At 43.2% G+C, this 23840-nt stretch overlaps 1 protein-coding gene across 1 annotated transcript in view; it reads right to left on the bottom strand.

The window, feature by feature from the left end:
- The window catches only part of STXBP6 (syntaxin binding protein 6), a 140477-nt gene that overhangs the window by 74040 nt on the left and 42597 nt on the right, over positions 1-23840 (bottom strand). The gene's annotated exons all lie outside the window — the stretch shown is intronic.

The following is a 23840-nucleotide window of genomic DNA, read 5'->3' as shown; positions in this document are numbered from 1 at the left end:
GGGGCTTGCCCAAGCCCACCTACTGAGATTTAAACCTAGGACTTCCTGGCTTACAACCCAACCTCTTTGCCACGAGGCTGCACCCGCTCATGAATGATAAAACACAGTTCTTTAAATCCAGCTCTTCATTTTGCCAATTTCAGTAAAAATTACCCTGGTCATAATTCAAAAATGGATTGCGCCTCTCCTTTTGTGGTCAATAGGCAGCAAAACCGCTAATAAGCATCTCAGCATGTTTTCTAATATATCGCTGTAAGGTGACAAGCGTAGCATTTTTCTACCACCTGAAGCAGGACGATGGGAGTAGTTCAGGGGTTATCTACTCCCCCCCCCAAAGAACATTGGGCACCAAGTGCAGCATTTGTTTATCCCTTGCCGCAGCTTTCTCCATTAGTATTAGCTCTTATTTATCACATCACTGGGGTCAACAGTGGTCAGCTTGAACGGGTGGGGATGGGAGGTGCAGGATTAAAGCAATTTATCATTGTTTGTCGGGGATTGGCTGAACTGCACATTTGTATTATGTGCCAGGGCTGTCTGAGGAGGTCAGATTTAAAACTCTTTTCTTTCGTATCAGAGCCCTGCAGCAACAACACGACAATCTTCTAAGTCAAGATACGAAGGACGCAAGACAAGAAGCCTTGCCACATTTCCTTCTACTCTAAATAGCCTCCTCCTGCGCTATTTAACCACCAGGCAGCATCAATACTAATTTATACCACACTGCTGTATACTCTCCAGAACACACCACTTTAATAGCCCAGCTTGAAATTATGTCCCTCCTTTTAAAACTCATGTCCGGAGAAGAAACTGCTTCAGGTGCTGAAGTGCTGATGTAAAGGTGTAAGGCTGCACTGACATAGCCACACTTCACTGAAGTGCATCACATTCTACGGCACTGAAATGCTGGTGCGCAGCACATAACTGCAGGGGTTTCAAAAAGTTTGACAACTCTCTCCAGTGGAAAAAGGCTCCGAAGGATAAAAGGTCCACCTGGCTTCCACATCGGGATGGTGTAGGGAAGTGGTTCTCACACGTTTAGCACCGGGACCCACTTCTTAGATTGCAAATCTGTCAGGACCCACCGGAAGTGATGAAATGACTAGAAATGACATCATCAAGCAGGAAAATTTTTAACAATCTTAGGCTGCAATCTTACCCACACTTACCCAGGAGTAAGTCCCATTTACTATCATTGTTAAAAAAATATACATAATAAAAGTACAGGTCTGTAACACTTCCCAAAATGCAGTAACATCAAGTCTAATATATTAAAAATAAAATATTGAAATGAATGGGGACCCACCTGAAATTGACTCGCGACCTGTCTAGTGGGTCCTGACCCATCGTTTGGGTACTAGGTCTATTTACATCCTGGGTGATTGTGTCCCGGTCAAATGCATCCCAGTCATTGGTATCCCGAGACACTGGCAACTTTTCCCCCCTCTTTTTTTTTTGTTCCTTGGTCATTTGCATCCCAGTATAACTGCAAAAGCAAACTATAACTGAACAAGCTCCATGTTAAATTTATTTATTTACAAGATTTCTACCCTGTCTTTCCTCCGCTGAAAGTTGATTCCTAAGATGGCTTACAATTCATAGATTAAAAATAAATAAATAAAACTAAAAATACAACATACAATAGAGTAAAAAAAATAGAAAATACAACAATAGAAAAAGGAAATGTAATGCTATATAGCCTAAGCCTCTTATCACAGTCCTAACCCTAACTCTATTTTTGATTTTTAAAAATAAAAACATATCTAATATAAATATACATATACAGGGACACCAATGTCCAGAACGCAAAGGTATTGTCACTATTTTGGAGTCGCCAGCAAGGTGGTTATAAGGCCAGAAAGCAATTTCTGATCTGCACTGAGCTAGGTGGGGACTGGGGAAAGAATTCAAAAGGCAGGTCTTGAAAGAAAGTTGTAGTTAGGTGATCAGCCTTGGGAAAGACAGGCAGGCTTGGATTACCAGATAGTAGCTGGCACTGGGACTATGGGTGACAACTCTCTGAAGTCAGGAGACATGCAAATGTCTCCACGGCGCAATGGGTCAAGCCTCCAAGCCAGGTCCTGGTATAACAAGAGCCAATCCTGCAGAAAGCTCCTTTTATCATCTCCTGAGGTTGCTGCTATGCAGTTCACAATTAGGATTTTAACTGACCAGAATAAAGTTTGGTTGGTATTTGTTTGCCTACTTGTTTTTGGTTCCTCGGCCCAACATGATCCACCAGAATGCTTCTTGGACTGGGGCCTCGACTGCTATCTGGTTATCAAAGGTTTTACCAAGGTGTCACTACAGAGGCAGGAAGAGCACCTCTGAGACCGTGTTTTCCCTATATGAGATGCTTGCATTAGATAGGGATTAAATATGTAACCCCTGCACAGGGACAAATCTGACCATATAATTTTCATTAAAAGAGAAGTCCTCTTTATTCTGATCAGTCAAACATTTTGCATACCCCTTTGTCCTGTCTAAGTGAACGAAGGTTGGAAACTTGCATTGCCTGTGGCCCTTTCTAGTCCTTACATTTTAAATTTTGTCTAGATTTATGATGCTAATTGAATTTTTCAAAACTGTTCTTCAAGCCCTTGTAGGGTAGTTTCAGCATCCCCTGCGAGGTAATGATCACCTTCTAGCTTTGGCACTATTATTAACATCCACATAGCAGGACACACATTAGGAAGAGAAGGAAGTCATTTGAGTTGATGTTTTCTTTCAGAGAGGCAATAAATCTCTCTTAAATACTGCCAGGGATTTTACAAAGCCATAAAAAACCAGCAGCAGCTATACCTAAACACAAAAGACAATTCTGCTCTCTTTTGTCTTACTCTCAAATATAAAGTAGAGGCTTTTGCCAGCTAGGAGCTTGGATGGTTATTTAAACCACACACACACACACACACCCGGAAAGTTGAAATACTGAATAATTACATGATGGTGGTGTTTAGAGGATTTCAAACGGGAATAATTATAATGGTTTAACTAATGGGCACTTAAGATTTCTGCTATATAAATTATAAATAAAGTCAGTTGCTGTATGGTTTCTTAACATTTGGAAATGGTGTAGATATGCTATGGCCTAACGGTGCTCAAAATGTTCTCCACAGCCACAGAACCCAGGTTAAAAAGATGCATAGGTTTGAAATTTCAAAACCTCTCTTGACCCCTCAAGTACCTGATCATTACATATCTGAGTAAGGCCGTGAGCCTAACCACACTTTCCTGAGAGGAAGCCCCATTGACCAAAATAGGACTTACTTCTGAGTAGACCTAGTTCGGCTTGCGCCCTAAGTCATGCAACTATTCATTTGTTAGTTATTACAAGAATTTGCCATGGCAAGTGCATCCCTTCTGCTAACAGTGAAACAGAATCTTCCTATATTCAGTACTGAGATCAGGAGGATCAAGCCACATAGACCAATGATAAGTGCATGATAATTCTCAAGGGACCCCGGTGCTGTGGAACAGGGTCAGCTCCTGTTACTTGCCTCAGCTCCTGCTCCTGCCAACCTAGCAGTTCGAAAGCATGTATATGCAAATAAATAAATAGGTACCACTTTAGTGGGAAGGTAACTGTTATGTAAGTAAGTTATGCAGGATTGAAATCCTGCATAACTGATTGGCCCAGACTTATGGCTGGCCAATTGGATGATGGATCAAAATCCTACTCTCCGATTGGCCCTCTAGTTAAGGTTTCAATTGCACCAATCATGGGGAGTCTGGGCAGAGCTAAAGGCTATAAAAACCAGGGGTGTTGCCTTGTGTTTCATTGCCAGATTCTGTTCTGAAGATGGAATAAACATATTGAGCTGTTATCTCTATGCCTTCCTTTATTCGCATGGACCCACTATATAACAGTAACAGAGTCCTGTGCGCTTCGGTGTTGCTGGTCACATGACCACAGAAGATGCCTTCGGACAACGCTGGCTCCCTCGACTTGGAGATGGAGATGAGCACCACCTCCTAGAGCCGGACACGACTGTGTAGGGGAAACCTTTACCTTTTAATTCAGAATGACCATGCAAACCAGTCAGATGCACATTGTCAGGGTGCGCAGATCAGTCATGAATTCCAGCTCTCCAGGTCCTTAGACCTCATAGTGAAGAAAAACCACAGACACAGTAGTTTCTACTACTAAGTCTAATTACAAATATGTACAGCCGCCAAAAATCACAGCAGTCTCACAGCAACACAGTTCAGACAGAACTGTACAGAACCAAAAAAAACTACAACCTGGTACATTTATACCTTTATACTTCTGTTTAACCTATCAGGTTTGACATTACATCATGCATTGTATCAGCTTTCGCACATTCAGCATGATTCAGCACTTTCTGCCTAATTACAGACACATGTTCAAGGTGACTTTTAGTATACTTTATGCCCTGTAATGTTCATGCTTGTAAATTCTGCTTCCATTTTTATTTCAATATCCTGCCATTGTTGATCTCAGGCTTAAATACTGTCCACTTAGAAGAGCATATCTTCTATCAATATAGTCACTTATTTACAATTAAATTGATCTTAGATAATTTTTTTAAATCATCCACAAGAACTATGGACTGATTTAATTCTTGATAATATCTCTGTTCAGTTGCCTGATCTCTGAAAATCATACTCATTTCAGCACATGAAATGGCATATAGGTGTGCAGCGATTGGTTGTTTTACTGGCTTCATAGATACTAATTTGCACACTAATTAACCTTTAGAATTGTCAGTGTTTTCAAAACAGTTAAGACATTCTTCATTAGAGTCCCAGTTTATCACACTTATGAAGCCATATGCCATGGCAATCTGAAATTTTTCATAGCAAATTCTCAACATTAGTTTTTTTTTATAAAGTGCATTAGCTTTCTAGCAGCGCAGCTTAAAAACATGGAATAGTGCAATCTTTTTAATAGCTTCTAAGAGCGTGGTTAGTAGATGCAATCTGTTTAATCTTACCCCTCCCAACAGGGCAAAGAGGCACAACTTTTTAAAAGTGGTAGTTATCTTACTCTTGATAGGGGGGGAAGCAACTCTCCCTATTCATTTCAGCAGTGTCACTTCCAGTAGCTGTTTGCTGGTGTCTCCTGATGGTCTGTTCTTCCCATCTCCACCCCTTAAGATTGTGGATCTCTGTCCACAATTTTTTTTTTTGTGCTTCTCAAATGCTTGCTTGTTGCACAGAAAATCCTCAGTGCAACTGTTGTTGGCAACCTTCAGTCTCGAAAGACTATGGTATCGCGCTCTGAAAGGTGGTTCTGGAACAGCGTCTAGTGTGGCTGAAAAGGCTGATTCGGGAGTGACAATCCCTTCCACACTGGGAGCAAGTACAGTCTGTCCCTGGCCTGTCTCCCTGGCTATGGTCCTTCCTTCTTTGCCTCTTAGCCTCAGACTGTTGGCCAAGTGTCTCTTCAAACTGGGAAAGGCCATGTTGCACAGCCTGCCTCCAAGCGGACCGCTCAGAGGCCAGGGTTTCCCACTTGTTGAGGTTCATTCCTAAGGCCTTCAGATCCCTCTTGCAGATGTCCTTGTATCGCAGCTGTGGTCTACCTGTAGGGCGCTTTCCTTGCACGAGTTCTCCATAGAGGAGATCCTTTGGGATCCGGCCATCATCCATTCTCACGACATGACCGAGCCAACGCAGGCGTCTCTGTTTCAGTAGTGCATACATGCTAGGGATTCCAGCACGTTCCAGGACTGTGTTGTTTGAAACTTTGTCCTGCCAGGTGATGCCGAGAATACGTCGGAGGCAGCGCATGTGGAAAGCATTCAGTTTCCTCTCCTGTTGTGAGTGAAGAGTCCAGTGCAAAAGCACTGTCAAAGAGTAAACTTTAAGTCAAACATTCTCATTTAATATAGTTCGAAGTAGCCAAAGAAGAATTCCACCAATTTCAGCATTAACTGTTCCTGTTTGAGAATTATAGCCTATTCCTGGTGTTATGTGCAGAACTTGGGCACAATCTGAGTTTGTCTGAGGAGGACCAGAGGGAAAACTGCTGCAGGAGAGGAGGCTGCAGTACCAGAAGAGGGAAGGTAGAGACTGCTGTGTGCAGTGGCCCATAAAAGGGGCTGCACAAGCAAAGAGCGGATGGACCACCAGGGAAGCTTGGGAGAGAAGGAGCTGCAAGGAGCGCGCTGGGAGAGACCAACCTACAGGAAGGAGCCCCTGGGAGAGCCTCTGAGAACCAAGGAGCAACCATCCAGCCTTTTGCCTCAAATCCTGCTGCCTCCTGCCTGCATAGTGCCTGCCTGCCTCAGGTCCTCTCAACTGGGGAAATTTGGAACAAGGTTGTTTGTATTTGGTTCAGGTTCCATTCCTCATAATAAAAGCCTTAAACTCAGTTGGGGTCAGTGGTTTCTTTTGATCCTGCATAACGCTGGCAAAGTCTAGAAACCACATAAAGATAAACAGTCCTTTAAAATGGGACATGACAAAATGAGATATCAAACCCTGAAATTGGGTCTGCCATTAATGAGAAGATTCTATAGATCAGAGGCAAGCATCAAGTCCTAGTTGTGCATTTAACTCCACTCGCCTTTGTATCTTGGAGTGCCCTCTCCACTGCTCTAATGAGAAGTTGGAAGAATGTGGAGGTTGTAATATTGGTTGCAAGAAGCCGTTGGGAAGAAATGAAAAGCTTTCCCGGAATGAACTCTTATCACCTGAACTTGAAAGCTGGAGCCAATTCACTCCAGGGAAATAAAGCAGAAGCCATATTATTTAGCTCAGAATCCACATTTCAGAACAAATGAAAGAGCACTGTACATTCCTAGGAATGAAGAATAGGATAACATGCTTTTAACGCAGCAGGCTTTAAACCACCACAACCAAATTTACCACCTCCAGGAAATACTATCCACAGAGTTGCTTTAGGTATATTTAGCCAATTTATCATCCCTCTTACAGAGACTATTTTATTTCACTTAAACATACTTCTGTACAATTCCGTTTGCCCTTTCTAGTCATTGGAGAAGGCACTTTTACAAGGGCCGTTGTCTATGGAGACAGGAGGACTGGCAACAAGGAATAGGGCCTTCTCAGTAGTAGCACCAACTTTAAGGAATTCCCTCCCTTTAAGGAATTTGACACAGAATTCAAAACTGTGTCATCTGCATACAGCAGCAGAGGTACATGCATTGAGCCCAGCTTTGGCGAGTGGCCATCAACCTGAGAGAGGAAAGGAGCCAGGTCATTGAGGAAGAGAGTGAACTGGAAGAGTGCCAAAATGCAGCCCTGCTTCAACAGGGTTTTTGGGGGTCAGCCTCCCAGAAGATGAACAATGTACTTGGCAAACAGTACCAGAATGAAGTTTTTGATTTAAAAAAGCAACCTTGAGTTGATGTCGAGACTGGTAAATTTCCCCCACGGTATTTCCTTGTCAATGGAGTAAAAATCTCCTTTTAAATCCCGAAATGCCGTGTAGAGTTTTAGATTTAGTTTCTTGGAGTATTTCTTGCCAGATGGGCTAAGACCACACAATGTTTTACAATAGATGCACCCTTAAGGAAGCCAATTTGCTCTGGGCCCAGAAGTCCCTGGCGTGACATCCAAGAGAAAAGTCTGTCTAATAAGTGCTTGTCGCATAAGTCACCTATGGTGGAAAGTAAACGAATGGGTCTGTAATTGACAGGATCATGATGGTCTCCTTTTTTTATAGGTGCCAGAACAGTGTTCATCTACACCTCCGGCATCATACCTATCATATCAATCTTTGTAAATAGGGTTGCTAGTACTGGGGCCCAGTCAGGAGCAATTTTCATAAGGTAACATGTCTGTGTCTGGTGTTTTCCCAGACTTCACTTGTACTATTATCAATTCCCAAACATCCTCAGGAGTAACAGAGGACCAGGCTGGCTGGTCCAGCAGGGACAACTCTGGAGAGGATACTGCATCTTCCCTATCTATGCGGAACAGGGATGAAAAATGTTGCCACCACGCGTAGAGAGAAATGGGAGGATGTGAACGGAAGTTATGCTAAAGTGGTTTCACTCCAACCTTCTTCTGAAGAATTCAGAGAAGTTGATGCAAAATGATGAAGCCTCAAGAGATGGAGGGGCTCTATATATAACTATATTGCATAGACCCTAATCGGGTCTAGGACAAGCCTGCCTATGTAAACCGCCTTGAGTCTATCTGAAGAGAAATCAGAGAAAGGTGGTATATAAATATAGAAATAAATAAATTGAAGAGAACCTGTCCTACACTCAAAATAGGGAAAGGTAAAATACAATAGTGAAAGCAGCTTTTTGGGATAAGGGGGTGGGTGATTGAATTCCATGGAAGCCAGTGGCGTAGCTAGTGGTGGGAGGTCCACCCAGTTACCACCTTGGGGGAGGGGGTGACACACCACAAATGACCCACGTCAGGCCTTTGACATCCCAGGCCCTGAATTGTTGTAAGCCAGGAGGGGCCTTGATGTCCAGGCCCGGTATGAAATGCCAATTAAAGGAACAGCAGCAGCACTATGTATGTATGCTGATGCAATCAGCTGCACCTGTTGCAGGTGGGAGTCATGTGACTTGGGGAAAGATGTGTGCTGAGTCACGTAGGCTATGGAGGAGTGGTGCAATGCACCACTGGACAGCCAATCAGAGTGGGTCACAAGACTGTCTTGTGACTATGAGGTCGCCCTACTCTGATTGGCTGGCCTCAGTATATATGAGGCAAGCACAGACTCCTGGGTGTGGGTTGTTGTGGTGGAGTTTCTGCGTGCTGTGCTGCTGGTTTGTGTACTGATTTTGGACTGCCTTCTCATGACTGTGACCTGCTGTATCCCTAACTCCTGGACTGTTTGACTGACTACTCTCCTGCCTGCTCCTTTACCAATACTGCTTCTGCAACAAACAAGCCTGTGTCTGCTTCTTTGGCTCTGTTTGGGATCGCCTGCTTCTTTTGCGATCTCCCTACGCTCCCGTGCCATTCTGCTATCGGGAAAGTAAGGGCTATCCTCCCCTGCTGACCTGACAACCCAACATCACTAACATAGCAGAGGTTAAATGTACCCCATCATGCCATAAATACTGGATGATGAATTTCCAGTGGAACGCAATGCAAAAAACCAGATTGAAATATCTCCTTTCCATCAAAAGTTATGGTTAAAAAACCAGAAACAAAAAAAATCCATGGAACCCTAAGGAAAATGAAACCGAGCCATATCGCGCGTTTATAGATGCCTTTAAAAGGAGATTGAACAAATTTCTAGAGAAAAAGTCTGTCACGGGTTACAAGCCATGCTGTGTATGTGCAACCTCCTGATTTTATAAACCTGACGTCAGAATGTCAGGTGCAAGAGAGTGGCATCAGGATTGAGGTTGTCTTGTGTGCTCCATGAAGCACTTGGTGGGCCACTGTGAGATACAGGAAGCTGGACTGGATGAGCCTATCGCCTGATCCAGCGGGGCTCTTCTTATGTTTTTATGTGTTGGGAAAAAAAAATTAGGATAGCTCAGAGATTACTTATGCTTCTCAGTACTGGGAACAGAACACTTCCAGGAAGCAACTGGAAGGACCACTGTAATTTGACAATCTATTCCTCAGATCTGATGTGGCAATATTTGTAATTTCAGTGGAGAGAGAGGCCATGGTGGGAAATAACTCACAAATAGTTCATTTACTGGCAGTGTCTCAGCCCCAAAGGACATCTGTCCAGAAGCCTCTTATGAAATAAAGTGAAAGAAACTGTAGAGATGATTGGGAGAGCTGATTCTTCCTGTAGCTTCAGGCAATGTATGTAGGGATGAGCCACTTCTCAGTTACTTGCAGATGAACTCCCCAGAGCAAACCTAGAACAAAACCCTTGATCCCCTTCCCCAGATGAATAGGCTGTGAAGTTCCCTTCAAGAGAGCAAATACCAAAGGAAAATTGCAAGTTGTGACTGCTGTATAGATTGGTACCAACATCATTAGCAAAATAATTGTTGTAAAATAAAATAAAACTGATGACTGTCAGTTTTCTACAATGAAAAACTACTTTCAAAAGGAGTTTAGAGCTGTAAACTACAATACTGTACATCTTTGCTGTTGGCTTTCCCTCAATGTATGGGAAGCTAATACAGAATCCTCAACACAGCAAAACTGTTTTTATCCTTGGTTTTGACAGGGCATATTTCCTAAGGATTCATATGAAACTGACTTCTACCAATTCAGTCTCTTTATAATGAGACTGTACTTCCCAAAAGCTCCTGCTGTGACTTGGAGATGGCGCAGGAGGCCCTATGGGAAGGTGGTGCGATTGTCAGAGGGATGAGGGGACTGGAGAATGCTGAGAGACACAGAGGCGGAGGGTTGCTGCTGGGTTGGGGTCTGCAGAGGACTGGCGATAGCCCAGTGACAGCACGTAGAGCAGTGATTTTCAACCTCTGTGCTGTGGGGCTTTGGTGTGTTGTGGGAGTTAGGAGACTTATCGGAGGATGTGAGCCCCATGCTGGCAGTGTGGTGTTGCCTTGTCAAGTGCCACAAAACTGATGGTGCACCTTGACAATTTTAGTGCCTTGTCGGTGTAACGTGAGAGGGAAAAGGTTGAACATCACTGCGGTAGAGAAAGCTAAGGAAAAGGCACATGGTGCAGAGGTAGATTTGGTACCATGGCATAGATCAAGCTGTTAGGTTTACTAATACATCAGCAGCACAGAGGCACGGTTAAAGACTTCTATCTTTCTTAAATCCTTGTTCTTGTGTCCCACCCTAGAAGACGGCAAGCCTTCTTCCACACCCATGAAGCCCTCTGTTACCACTAGTCATGTGTCAGTGTGGTTTCTGGAACCCCCCAGTATTAGAACAGAGGCTGCTAAACCAGAAGTGGCTTTGGCACATGCCTCTCCAATTCACTCTCACTACCCATTGTTCCATATAGTCTTGTGCTGTCTCCTCTGGCATGGGCTCTCCACAGCCCTAAGTCCCCTGGGCATTTTAACTGGAGATGCCAGAGATTGACTCTGGTTTTCTCTATGTGTTATATTAGGGGTGGGAAAACCCTGGCACATGGGCCATTTGTGGCCCTCGGGGACTCCCAATACAGTCTGCAGAGTCTCCAATGAGCCTCTGCCCTGTCAGTCATGTGTCACTGCCTCTGAACAAGTGTCTCCATGTGTTTCTGGCTTGGTCTGTATGTTTATGGCAAACACTCCACAGTTCTGTATTATAGTTCTCAGATGTATTATAAATAAGCTCTGTAAAATTCATTCATTCATATAAGTTCCGTATCTAATGTATTGATTTATGCAAATGTATTCAAATTTGAAATGCAAATTAATTATATTCTCTCCTGGCCCCCCAGAACAGTGTCAGAAAGATGATGTGGCCCTCCAGCCTAAATATTTGCCTACCCCTGTGCTATACCACTGGAGCGGCTACCCTCGGGGGAAAAAAAGATGACTCCTAGCTAAAAATCACAGGAAAACAGTTGAACTTGGTTGAACACTTTGCTCATTTAACTTGCTCTGACTTTTGAGACAATTTTCATTCAAAAGACAGCAGAGGATAAAGAGAAAATAAAGTTAATCAAGGAGTTCCTTGAAATAAGGAATTCAAAAGGATTGAAACCTGAGAAAAAGGATCAAGCGCAACTATGATTTCACAGTAAGCCTCTGAAAATCTGAAAGGTCAGTTTTCAGTCTTTTCATTGAGAAGCTCTCCTGCTCTAAGCACCGTGACAGAGCAAGAAGGCAAAAAGAAAAATACTGGAAGGGTCAATTTGGAGTCCTTTGAAGAAAAATGTACTTAATGACCAGTTGCAAGAAGCTGTTGAGAACTGGGTCAAGAAACACTTTTAAATAGCTTAAGATTTTTAAAGTACAATAGTTACAACCATTCCCCATTCTTCTTCCCTTTTATCTGGAAAATTAGATTAGTCTTATCAAGATCCTGTCTCAATAAAAATAGCTCAGACTAATCGATCACATGCTTTGCAGTTTTGCTGATGTAGAAAGCCTTTAAGAGACTTGCTTGATAAATGGGGCAGGTTGTAGATGGATAACTAGTGCTGCTCTATTCTTAATCCTCTGCAAATCAGGCACAGGTTGACCTGATTCCAAGCAACTCTGAATCAATGCAAAGGTGAACACCGCCAGCTTTGAGATGCCAGCAGTGAGCCCCAACACACGGTCGCTGAACTTGTGAAGTTGCATTTGAAACTGTTAGCCAAATTTAGGGCTGAAGCCTATGTGAATCGCCTGGTGTGCCGGTCCAGTAACCACAAGGCAGGGTGACTCTAAGCAATACTTTATTTACACTTTCTGCAGTAAAGAGGTGTTGTAAGTACTAAGTTTACTGTCACTGTAACAGTAATGGGGTCTCTCTCCTGGGTCTCACTCCCTATACAGTAGGGGGTGACCGGTCACTCTCTGTGACCTATCAATCACTTGTCAAAATGACCTGTCAATCACCAGGTCAGTTGAGAAGAGCTGCTGGGAGAAGTGTGAAAAGGGCAGTTGAGGACAGAAGTTGAGGTGAGCTGATAAAAAGGGAGATTAGTGGTCTCAGGAAGAGATTTTTGGAAGATTTGGGGAAGGCAGTGAGTGTTGAAACTGGCTGTTCAGTTTGCTGATAAAGTAAATTTATATTTGCACCAGTTACATGGTTTCTGGTGACTGTCCAGTTCCCTTGTCCAGGTCCCCCATTACAGTCGGAAGAGTTACCGAGTCAAGAACTCAAGTAACCTGCTCCGCAGCACAGGCAGAGATGCTCTCCTTATATACTACCTGACCATTCTATTCATTGCCATATAAGGGCATATTTGACTGTTGGCCCAGGTGTCAGTTGATCTTAACTGCCATTAACAGCCACTGTTGGCCTTATACAACTAAACAAAATGGCGCCACTTTTGTTCTTCTCAAAGGGTACCTGTATAACATTATAATGCCAACACTGAATTTTCATACAACACAACAGCAACACAAAAGCAACTCAACAGTTACTAAGTTCTGTGATCAATCGAATGCAGTTATAGCACTGTCTTCAGCTTCAGTTGGTTGGCACAAAGATTCCTGATGGATGATATGATGAATGAAAGGACACTTGACACGGTGCTTCTGAAGTTTTCCCTGTCATAGTGCACATCTGTTGCCACACAACCAAGCTTGTTGAAACCTCCGATTCTCTGGATAATGGTCACAGCTTCTTTGTAGATGCTTTCTCCTGTTGTGGCTTCATGAAGAGAACCCATGGCTAATAGCTCCTCAAATACAGCGAAACGAAGAAATATTATTCATTGTGTAGTGTTCATCACATTCAATGCTGTAAAGGGCAACATAAAAAACAGACTGCTTTCAACAAGATCTCATGAGATTATCCAACAGATTCTGTGATAAAGACTGTATACGGCGCAAGACTGTTTGATGAGAAAAGGGCACCGATTCAAAATGCTTTATAGTTTTTTCCCCATTGTTAAAGGCTTTGGCCATACTGATAGTGCAAGATTTCACAAATTCACCATCACAAAACCTTTTTGGATTTTGCCCAGTTGAGTCCGTCACAACGAATGACACTTTGCAGGCAGTCCATTTGTTGAAAAGTTGAGGCTGATGGAAAAATTTATTTTTCAGTTCCTTAACAAGGGTTTCTCTCCTTCCATCTTTGACTTCATCATACTACGAGGTAAGATTCGTAACATAATGATTGATATTATACTACTTGAGCACTCTGTACTACATTCTCGCTACTTTGGACCTTGTCACTAGATTGCATGAGAAGATAGGCGACTGTCCAGAGATCCTAAAAGCAATGTCCAACAACACTGCAAACATGTTATGTTTCCTAACCGATCTCTTTCACTTCCCATAATGGCTGGAGGAAAAGTTCATCACAGGTTGCCAGTCATGGTAATTATATGCACGCTCCTGATTTTAGAGGTAGGCTACCTCAGATTGCCAGATGCAAGGGAAGGCACCAGGAGGAAGGTTGTGTCTTGTTGTCTTGTCTTGAAGCATTAGGTGGGCCACTCTGAGATACAGGAAGCTGGACTAGATGGGCCTTTGGCCTGATCCAGCATGGCTCTTATGTTCTTTATGTTCTTATGGTACGATGAAGAGTAGTATTCTCCAAAAACAAACTGATTGCAAGCCCGAGGGAAGCCTGGGACCCCTTACAAATTGCAAACTCAGGGTTCACTAACAGAAATGTGAGGCAGGCACTCATATCCTGTGCTAGAAAGTTTTGGAAAACAAAAGTTTTGCAAGCCTCAGTGGGACCCCTTGCAGGAATCAGGGGCAACTGCTTAATTTTCAGCAGACTGCACTGGGAATTTGAGTGAGCACAGACAGAGCAGTGACCACCAAACCGAAAATCAAAATGTACCGCTAAGTTAGCACTTGTAGATCAAACTTGCAAACTCAGGCTTCAGTAACAGAAAAGCGAGGCAGGCACTGTTGGAGTGGTTGGTAAGCAGAGCGCACCGATACACAGAACGCTCCTCTTGTACTTACTGTGGCTTAAAATGCTTACTATCACCAGGCTGCTTGCTAAATGATGCACATAAGGAACAGAAACAGAGGGGGAGGTAAAGTACCAAATACTTTACTTTCAGTTCTCAGTTACTTATTTGCACAGCTTCTTGCTTAGTACAAGAGGCTCTAGCAGCTTTGACACTTAAAACAACCTAGTTTGTCACTCTTGGTTTGAAAGCACTGACTGCTGAAGATGCACAACCATCTCCACAAGTTCAGGTAAAGACTGTTAAGACAGTTAAACCGTCACTGATGATTGACAGGTTGGTAACTGCTGCCTCGTGGAACACTCCTGCCCACAGAATAGTACATCATTCTCTGCAGCCGATGTTGCCCTTATTTCTAACCGGCACTCATATCCTGTGCTGATAAGTTCCAGAAAATTAAACCTTTGCAGGCCTCAGAGGCCTGGGATCCCTCATATGGGGTCTTGTGAGAACTCCTATCAGCATCGCCCCACCAAGAGTAGACTGGGCAAAGGCTGGAGCAATGCTGGGGAAAGGGTCACCGGACTGGGGGGGGGGGAGTTGAGGGGGGCTGCCAGACTCCCAAGGGCTACCATCAAGTGCCTCACAGGTTGCATGCAGCCCACAGATGGCTTGTTGGCCCACGGTGATGCACCCCAACAAACAATCTGGTTAACAGAATTGCACCTTCATGAGCATCGATATTGGCCAACTCAGAGCACCAGATAGAAAGATACGTGCATTTCAAGTGCTGTCATGAGACTAAGCAAAATTTACTATTATAGGTATCCTTGCTATTTTTAAGCTAGAACCATTTCTGCTGTGGTGTGCAGCCTATGGAACTCCATGCTTCGTGAGATTAGATCAGCGCTCTCTTCAGTGGTGGTTCACAGAAGTTCGAAAAGGTTTCTGCTTTTGCAATCTTTTAATGAGTTTTACATTCGCCTGCTCATCTCGTCTCCACTGAGCAGTAGAGTCCATGAGCAGTAGAATAGAGCTCAGAAAGTCCTGGGTTCAATCCTTGGCATCTCCACATAACACAGATAAAATATTTATGTCTGAAACCTTGGAGGGCCACTTGCAGTCACCATTGGGAATACTGCACTAGATAGTCCAACAGTCTGACTTTGCAAAATCAGCTTCGCACGTCCATGTTGCAATAAAGGCTAGAAAACTGTGAACAAGTAAGCCAATTCCATGAACTTTTAAAACTAAATGAACAGTTTCGCAGTTTGGTATCTGATCTGACTCAATGTATGTTAAATCCATACCATTTTAGAAGAGCCTGGGGCTGGCTGCTGTTTTGGGCAGAGCCCTGGCATTCTGTTCACCTTACAGACCACTAAGACACCTAGATCTTTTTTTCTCCACATGCTGCTGCCAACCCAGGCTTCCCCCAAAGATGAAGCTCAAAAGACCTGAATTTTGAATTTGTGTGAATTTGAATTTGAATTTTATTTTTCGGTTCTTTAACAAGGGTTTCTCTCCTTCCATCTTCCATCTGAATTTGTGTGTGTGTGTGGGGGGGGGGATATCTTATGTTGCCATTCTTTATGCAGATACTAGTTCAGATGTTGACCAATGACTTATTCAATAGATTATACTGACAGAGTCTTTTGTCAGGAGTACTGCTCTCCTACACAAGATCAATCTCCCCAACACCTCCCATTTCCCAGATATAAGTTGCCCTGCCCCATCTGCTCAAACATGCACTAGATCAGGGGTGCTCACACTTTTCTGGCTCGAGAGCTACTTTGAAACCCAGCAAGGCCCAGAGATCTACCAGAGTTTTTTTTACAATGTTCGCGCCATCATAACATTTATGTGTACAATGTATGTTGGTGTACCTTGAGCCCCACTGAGTATAACAGGACTTACCCCTGAGTAGACATGCCTAGGATTAGGCTGTGAGGCTGCAATCCTAGCCACACTTACCTGGGAGTAAGCCCCATTGAGTACAATGGGCCTTACTCCCGGCGTTTCCTCCCAGAGGCACCTGAAGGGGGGGTCGGCACTCCACGATCTACTCATTTTGCCTCGCGATCTACCGGTAGATCGCGATCCACCTATTGAGCACCCCTGCACTAGATGAAAAAAAGGCATGTAAGATTTCAGGAAGAGGAAGAAAGTCTCACACCCATGACTGAGCAGAAAAACCAGTTCAGGAATCCTGAAAAAACCAGTTGAGAAGGAATCCTTCTCAACACTGCCAGAGTATCAAACTCCAGCTTAGACAAAAGCATATACCTGCAAAACTGGTTGTATCAGCCAATATCACGGGAAGCAGCTGCTTCCACAAGCTCTTCCTCCCTTCCAGGAGCTTAGTAATGGAATATAAAGCTCCGGAGGAAAGTAAACAACATATGTATTTAAAAAATACCAAATTAACATACCGACTACTGGGCCTTAACATAAGATCTGTCCCATACACCTGTACTTTTCCTTCTAAAAATAAGATAATATATTCAAACAAGACTTCTGCAACTCTTTAGAACAGGTGATAATGCCAAAGATTCTCTTGTCATCATTTGGAAGACAGCCTTATTCTGAGCAATAATTATATAGTTTGGTTAAAAGAAAAATCTGAACTATTTTAGACAGCGTGTGAAGAAAGAAAATTAGAGGTTTGAGAATTATACATAGGCTGAAAGGGTGGGCAAAGGTGGGGGGGTGAAATTATGGCAACAGTGCTTGGCTTTCAGAGGAAAAAAAGTTTTGAGACTCAAGATTTGTCCTGGTCAACTTTCATGGGAACGAAGAAACTCAAAAGCTACTCACTGCTGTTTCATAATGAGCAATCAAAAGAGACAAGCCTGTGCCATGTAATAACACAGGTCTCCCATCAGTAGTGGTAGTGGTTCTTCAATAAGAATATCACAAAGGTGATGTATGGAGCCAGTTTTTGGTTGTTTGCCAAACTGTAAGCAACCAGTCTTGGGACAAAATGACCCAAGACACTAAGAAGTGGCTGGGGTTGAAAAGATGGGTTTCTCAAGAAAGCAGACAGGATGCAATTGGTGCATCCTTGCAAGAAAAGTACCAAAGTGGAACACTTCATATCTACAACCAGATCATTTCAAGCAAGACTTGTTCCAAAACCAATTTATACCAACTTAATTCTCACATCCACTTGCACCTTCTTCTCACATTTTGCATGGTACAATGACTAGCTTTAACAGAGTTCCTTAAGTCATTGGTGATTTGTTTGGGTGAATACACGTTCAAAAGAACACTCTACCGTAGGCAGATTGAGACGGCAACTTCCTGAAAAATGAATTTTCTATACAATGGGTTGTGTGAATTCGTCGTTGGTCAGCTTTAAAAGCAAAACAGTGACAATATATAAAGTAAGGATCTTGCTAATTACAGGAAGTTAATTATGGTATTTTCCATAATCATAGCTTGCTTTAGGAACTCCAGGGAATTCCTAGGTTCAATTCACCAACATTAACCTACATATCCATTTTTACTGGGGCAGAGTTCTGAAATACTTGCTCTTAAAAAGAAGAAAAAATTATAAGTACCATCAGGCCATCTGGTAGAGACAGTCACTTAGCTTGAAACAAGTTGTCCCCTGCACCACACAGCCATCAACAATTAGCCGCTTTCACACTTTTCATCCTCAGAAACACTGCATTAACACTCCGAGCATTAGCCTACCTACACAAAATGCTGTCAGTTGCTTTCTATAGATCAGGAACGTTGGCCACGATACAAAGGGCAGAATGTGATGTTCTGCTCAGGCCTGCTAGGTCTTTTTTGGCCATCTGTTCCCACTTGTCACACTGAAAAGCAGCTCCTAGATAGCAGGAGACCTGCTGGAGCAGCATTTAATGCAGGGTAAGGAGTTGTAGACAAGAAGGAAAATAGACCCACCCAGACACACACATGTGCACAGAAATGCTTTAAATTCATGCATGGGACACAGATCTTGCTCTTTGGCATTGTATTCTTAACAAAAATTCATGGGCAGTGGTATCTGATCAGCGGTATCACTAGGCTGGGGTGAGCAGGCAGCACCCAGATTCGAAGCTCAAGGAGGTGCATCACTATACTGTCCAAGCCTCCCTTCAACGATCTTCGGATCGCTTTGGGTCCAGCCACTGAGCACTCCTGCTGTGGATTCTATTTTGTCAGCAAGAGCACCCAATAGTTTGGTCCAAAGTGGCCCAAAGATCGCCAAAGGGAGGAAGGCTTTTTGCATTTAAATCCATGCATGAGCTTGAAAGGTCAGGAGTGATGCTACTACATCATTATGCCACCTCTGGACTTCCAGAACACCGAGATCCAGGTAAGCATTGCCACCTCAGGTGCAATCTGCGGTAAGGATGCCTCTGTTAGTAAGTTGGTGGCAACCTTCAGTCTCGAAAGACTCTGGTATCGCGGTCTGAAAGGTGGTTCTGGAACAGCATCTAGTGTGGCTGAAAAGGCCAATTCGGGAGTGACAATCCCTTCCACACCGGGAGCAAGTGCAGTCTGTCCCTGCACTTACTAAGTCTGCACTTAGTAAGTCAGACTTAGTAAGTCTGTCCCTGCTGTTAGTAAAACAGCAAGATCTGTGATAGTGGCATAATTTTAAAATTAAGGAGGTCCTTGAAGGAGGTCAGACTACCAAGTGCAACATGAATCTCTAGAAGAATTGTACCAATGCCCATTTCACACGAACCCTTCAACAATATAGTTAAGTCTGCAGGTACTCCTACGTCACATGTCACAAAGTTACTCTCATCTGTTCATGTCTTCCCACTCAGAGAAAAAAAATGAACCAATTTTTATTATTTTGAGAAGTATCACAAGGGGGGGTGCGAGATAACTCTTCACAATCACCATGAGACCCCTTTTTCCACTTCAAGAACTGTTTTTAGGGAAAAATTAAAAACAGGCACACCAGAACAGGGAGCAAATATCCTGCTGCTAATCAGCTGCTAGAATGAAGGCCGTGATGACAGGAGGTATCTTGGCAAATGATATCCATTTTGACCGACATGCCTCCAAGCAGCCGTCATGCTTTCCAGCTGTTCTTGAGTCTGTTAATGGGTGGACCAAAAGAAAACTCACAGCATTTCTATTGTTATAGTTCTATTATCCACAGTGTGGCTTGTACCAATTTATAGATTAGAAAACAGCCAACTAAGTTTCTTGCCTACCAACTCTAAGTGATTTCTAACCATTTGTTTTTGTTTTTTTCTAAGTTATCTGATGACTTTTCATCTCCTAGTTGGGAACTGGGGGCAAAATAGAAAGAAAAGATCTCTTCCGGAGCATCCCATTCCTGAAGTCTGCCATATGAGAGCTTTCAAAGCAACAATCACTAAAACCAAGATATACTCTGAATTTAGCAGTCCAATGTTCTCAAAGGTAAGACTCAACTACTACAACACAAACTAACCCCCTCCCCAAACAAAAAAAACTGGTTAAGAGGGAAGCAGCTTTTAATCCCCTCCAGCATGCAAGGTTTATCCAGGCAAAACACAATGGACATCCATGGTTCTCCAGCCCCCAGACTGGGGGATTCCCCTTTGTGCTATTTTTCTTCAGTGAAAATCTCCCCTCCCAAAGCTGCTATTTGCCCCATTAGGGAACGCTATGGCATACACAAATTGCGCACCTATATTTTTGCTGCACACATTAATTGTCCCTAATGGGGGCAATAGCGGCAGGAGGAACTTTAATTGGGAAAAGGATTTACTTCATCAACGCTGCTGTCCCAAACTTGATCTCCCCGCAATCCTCAAGACTGACAAAATTTAGAGACAGGAGATCTAATCACAGATCTTCATAATCTTATTTAACTTCATCCTCACAGTACCTAGAGTTAAAGGCCAGATTATACGGAGTCCTTACTCCACTTATTTACCCTTCCTTTATTAGGAAAGGAATTTTCAACAAGAACTCATATAAGAAAAACAACTGGCTTTCTTATAAGTTAATTCTGGTGACTCTCCAGACATAAGGAATATAGTACAACCCAAGATCTTTAGCTGGGGAAGAAGTCCATAAACAAAATGCAAGCTGTTATTCATTTCAAAATAGATATCACCGTGCCTTTTTGCCTTTGTTAACTCTGCCACCCTTCACAGCTTGTGAAAAGTCAACCTAAATGAAGTCACCTGGAGGTTAAGCTTTTAGAGCTGTGCATACATCCACAATATGTCATAACTTCTAATGCTTGGCTTTGGACTCAAGAATGATGGGGCTAAGGAGAAAATTTGCTGTGTGTGTGAAGACCAGATCAGGCAAACCCAGAACATTCCTGTTCAAGGAAAATAGATAAATTGGCTTAAGCGTGTAAGGAACCCAGCCCAGTCTTGCCACTGCAATAGCTATGAAAAGCAGGTAAATCTATATCCTTGGCAAAAGATGCCACAGTACAACTTGAGGGAAAACATGTCTCCATTTGTCAGCATTGAGGGGTTATACTTGAGAGTGGATTTCTTTCTGCCCAGTCCGCAGGTGTACACATTGGATCCCTGTTGCGTACATGCAACATTGGGCAGAAATGGCTTGATGGTGCAATCCTATGCGTGTCTACTCAGCAGCAAGCCTGACAGAGTTCAATGGAACTCACTCCCAACCTGCCTGTGTTTAGGCTTGCAGCCTATGAAATTTAGATGGTCGCTGGTTTTGACAATCTGTTTAAACCAGCCATTTTCAACCACTATGCCGTGGCACACGGGTGTGCCGCAAGTGGTCCACAGGTGTGCCACAGGAATTTGGGGGAAGGTAGGGCCATATTAGTAGGGCCATTGGGGGATGTGAGCCCCTCCCCCCCGGCAGCATGGTGTGCCTTGTCAATGGGCAAAAACATGCTGGTGTGCCTTGACAATTTTAGTGTCTTGTTAGTGTGCCATGAGATGAAAAAGGTTGAAAATCGCTGGAAATTCATCATCACAAGGTTTGTGATAGGTGGTTTGTGTCTGATTGAACGGAGACTGGTGGAGGCAGTGGCATAGCTGGGGGGTGCAAAGCACTAAGTTCTGCAGGTGCCTGAATGCGCCATGCCAGTAGCCTCTCCCCCTTCAGAGTCATTCTGGGTGGTGGAAGCAAAATGGAGGAGTCTGCTCTACTAGTATTCACCAGTCCACTACACTGAGTGGAGGCTTTTCCAGGGCTCTGGCACCCAGGTCTTTAACAGAAAAGGGAAACTCAAATGTTGACAGTATTCTCCATCCTTGCACCACATCCTGTGCCGACTCCCCGATTTGGACTTTTGAAAAGCAAGCACCTGTTCAAAGGATGTATTTTCTTTTTCCATAACAACACTAGCGGCATTTCAGCTCAAGAGGAGGAAGCAGTCCAACCTGTATGTTCAAGAGTAACAACTTCTAGAGCCTGCAGCTGCAAACACAACAGAGTCCTCTGGAACCTAAAAATACTAATAAATTTAATTCAGTAGAAAAAAAAATGGGAAAAAAATTGTTTTCTTCGGTGTGTTTGTTCATTTTGCTTTTTAAAGAATGGAACCTTTCAGCCCCAACAGCTACAGGTACAGTCAAATTGCTGGGAGAGGCAGGAAGATTATGAGAAGGGAACATTTCTTTGCCTCTGGGGGTCAGACTGTATAAACCAGAATGATGATTGCAAGGAAGGTACCAGCAGCTTTGGCAGGGTGAAAATAGAAACTGATAAAAGGAAAGCAACAGGTTTAACCCAATGAACTAATCTGCAAACCAAATCCTAGTCTGATACAAAAGGCTAGGGTGCATACTTGCTGATAATTGTGGGGGAGTGAGTGAAAGAGGTGGGGGGGGGACTGGAAATACACGCAACTGACATTTGGTACGTAAATGTCAGCACAGTTTTAAACTCCACATACTGCCGGGCTACAAAACTACTGGAACACATAATGACCTTGCTTAAATCCAACACCACTTGCCCTCCTTCTGCAATGGTTTTTCCAACGCAGAGTAGTCAGGAGAAAAGTGGAACTTTGACATAAATGTTAAATCCAGAAGCTAAAATGCACTCCCCCCTGACAATCAGCAATTGAATAAATTCCTGGTATTCTCTTATAACTCAGTAATACATAAACGGGATAAAGGCAGTGCTTTATCAGTAGGATTTAAGGCAGTGCTTTCCAATCTTTTTAGCATCATAACCCACTTTGTCAGCCACGGAGTCTGGGGCACTGCCCCCAGATACCCTGCAGTGCCACAGCCAATGCCGATCCACAACGTTTTTGTAACCCACCAAAAAACAGCACGCAACGGATTCGTCTGTCAATTGTAACATGCAAACATTCCAGTGAATTCTGTTGTGACTTTCTGTCTTAACTCTCTATCAGATTTAACAAGTAAATAAGAGGAAAGCAAAACTGAAAATTTATTTCTGAGTTAAACCCGAAGGAGAATTTTATATATGTAATTGTAGATGGTTCAGTTAAGCTTGAAACTGGGTAAGATTTCTTATCCTGCAATTACCTGTATTTCAATTATGATATTTCCACACATTTTTTAGAACCAGGTCTAAGTAATCTAATTGGGTGCCACAGAAAGCAGGCAGATGGAGTTAACCACAGGCATCAATTTAGTAGTTCCATGGGAAAGCTTCTCTTTAGAGAGACCCCCACCCCCAAAATCTGGAGCTAGCAGTTTCCCAAAGACAGAGCACAGTAACAGGATAACAAGATAGCCAAGAGACTGGCTAGGGGGCAGGGGCCCATTTGTCAGGTAATAAGTGACTATTATCTCAGGCTGACCCTCAAGGGGTATAAGAGGAAGCGGCTGGAAGGCTACCAATACTGGGAGATCTGATTGACAAAAATAAAGACAGAATGCACTACCAGCAAAAGGTTGCTGGCAACATAAAGGTATCTAGATCAGTGTTTCGCAAACTGTGGGTCAGGACTCACTAGCTGGGTTGTGAGCCAATTTCAGGTAGGTCCCCATTCCAATATTTTAAATATGTTAGACTTGATGGGATGTGATTGCATTTGGGGAAATGTTACAGATCGGTACTTTGAACAGGCTACAATGTATTTGCTTGTAACCATCATAGTAAATGGGACTTACTCCTGTGTAAGTGGGAGTAGGATTACAGCCTAGGATGGTTAAAAATTTTCCTGCTTTATGATGTCACTTCTGGTCATGTCATCACTTCTGGTGGGTCCTGACAGAACCACTGACCTAGATAATATCAACAAATAGGTTGTCTTTCTAGTTAGTGTCGGCAGGATGTGCTCCGTTGGTCCTGGTACACGCCACAACCATTAGTACTGAAAAATGCAGCCCAAACAATTCTTCTGTAAAAACAGAAGTACAAATGGAAACCAACTACTTCTTAACACAATGCCTAAATCACCTGATGGCATTAATTGCTGCTGAATGCTTGACAGTTCTAGCACAGGTAAGTTTTGAAATGAATCTGACAAATCCACAAAGGACTGGTCTGTCACCAACCATTAACCATGTGACTTCAAATGGCAACATACCAT

This window comes from Tiliqua scincoides, chromosome 1 (genome assembly GCF_035046505.1).
Source record: "Tiliqua scincoides isolate rTilSci1 chromosome 1, rTilSci1.hap2, whole genome shotgun sequence".
Classification (NCBI taxonomy): domain Eukaryota; kingdom Metazoa; phylum Chordata; class Lepidosauria; order Squamata; family Scincidae; genus Tiliqua; species Tiliqua scincoides.
This window is presented reverse-complemented; position numbering and strand designations above follow the sequence as displayed.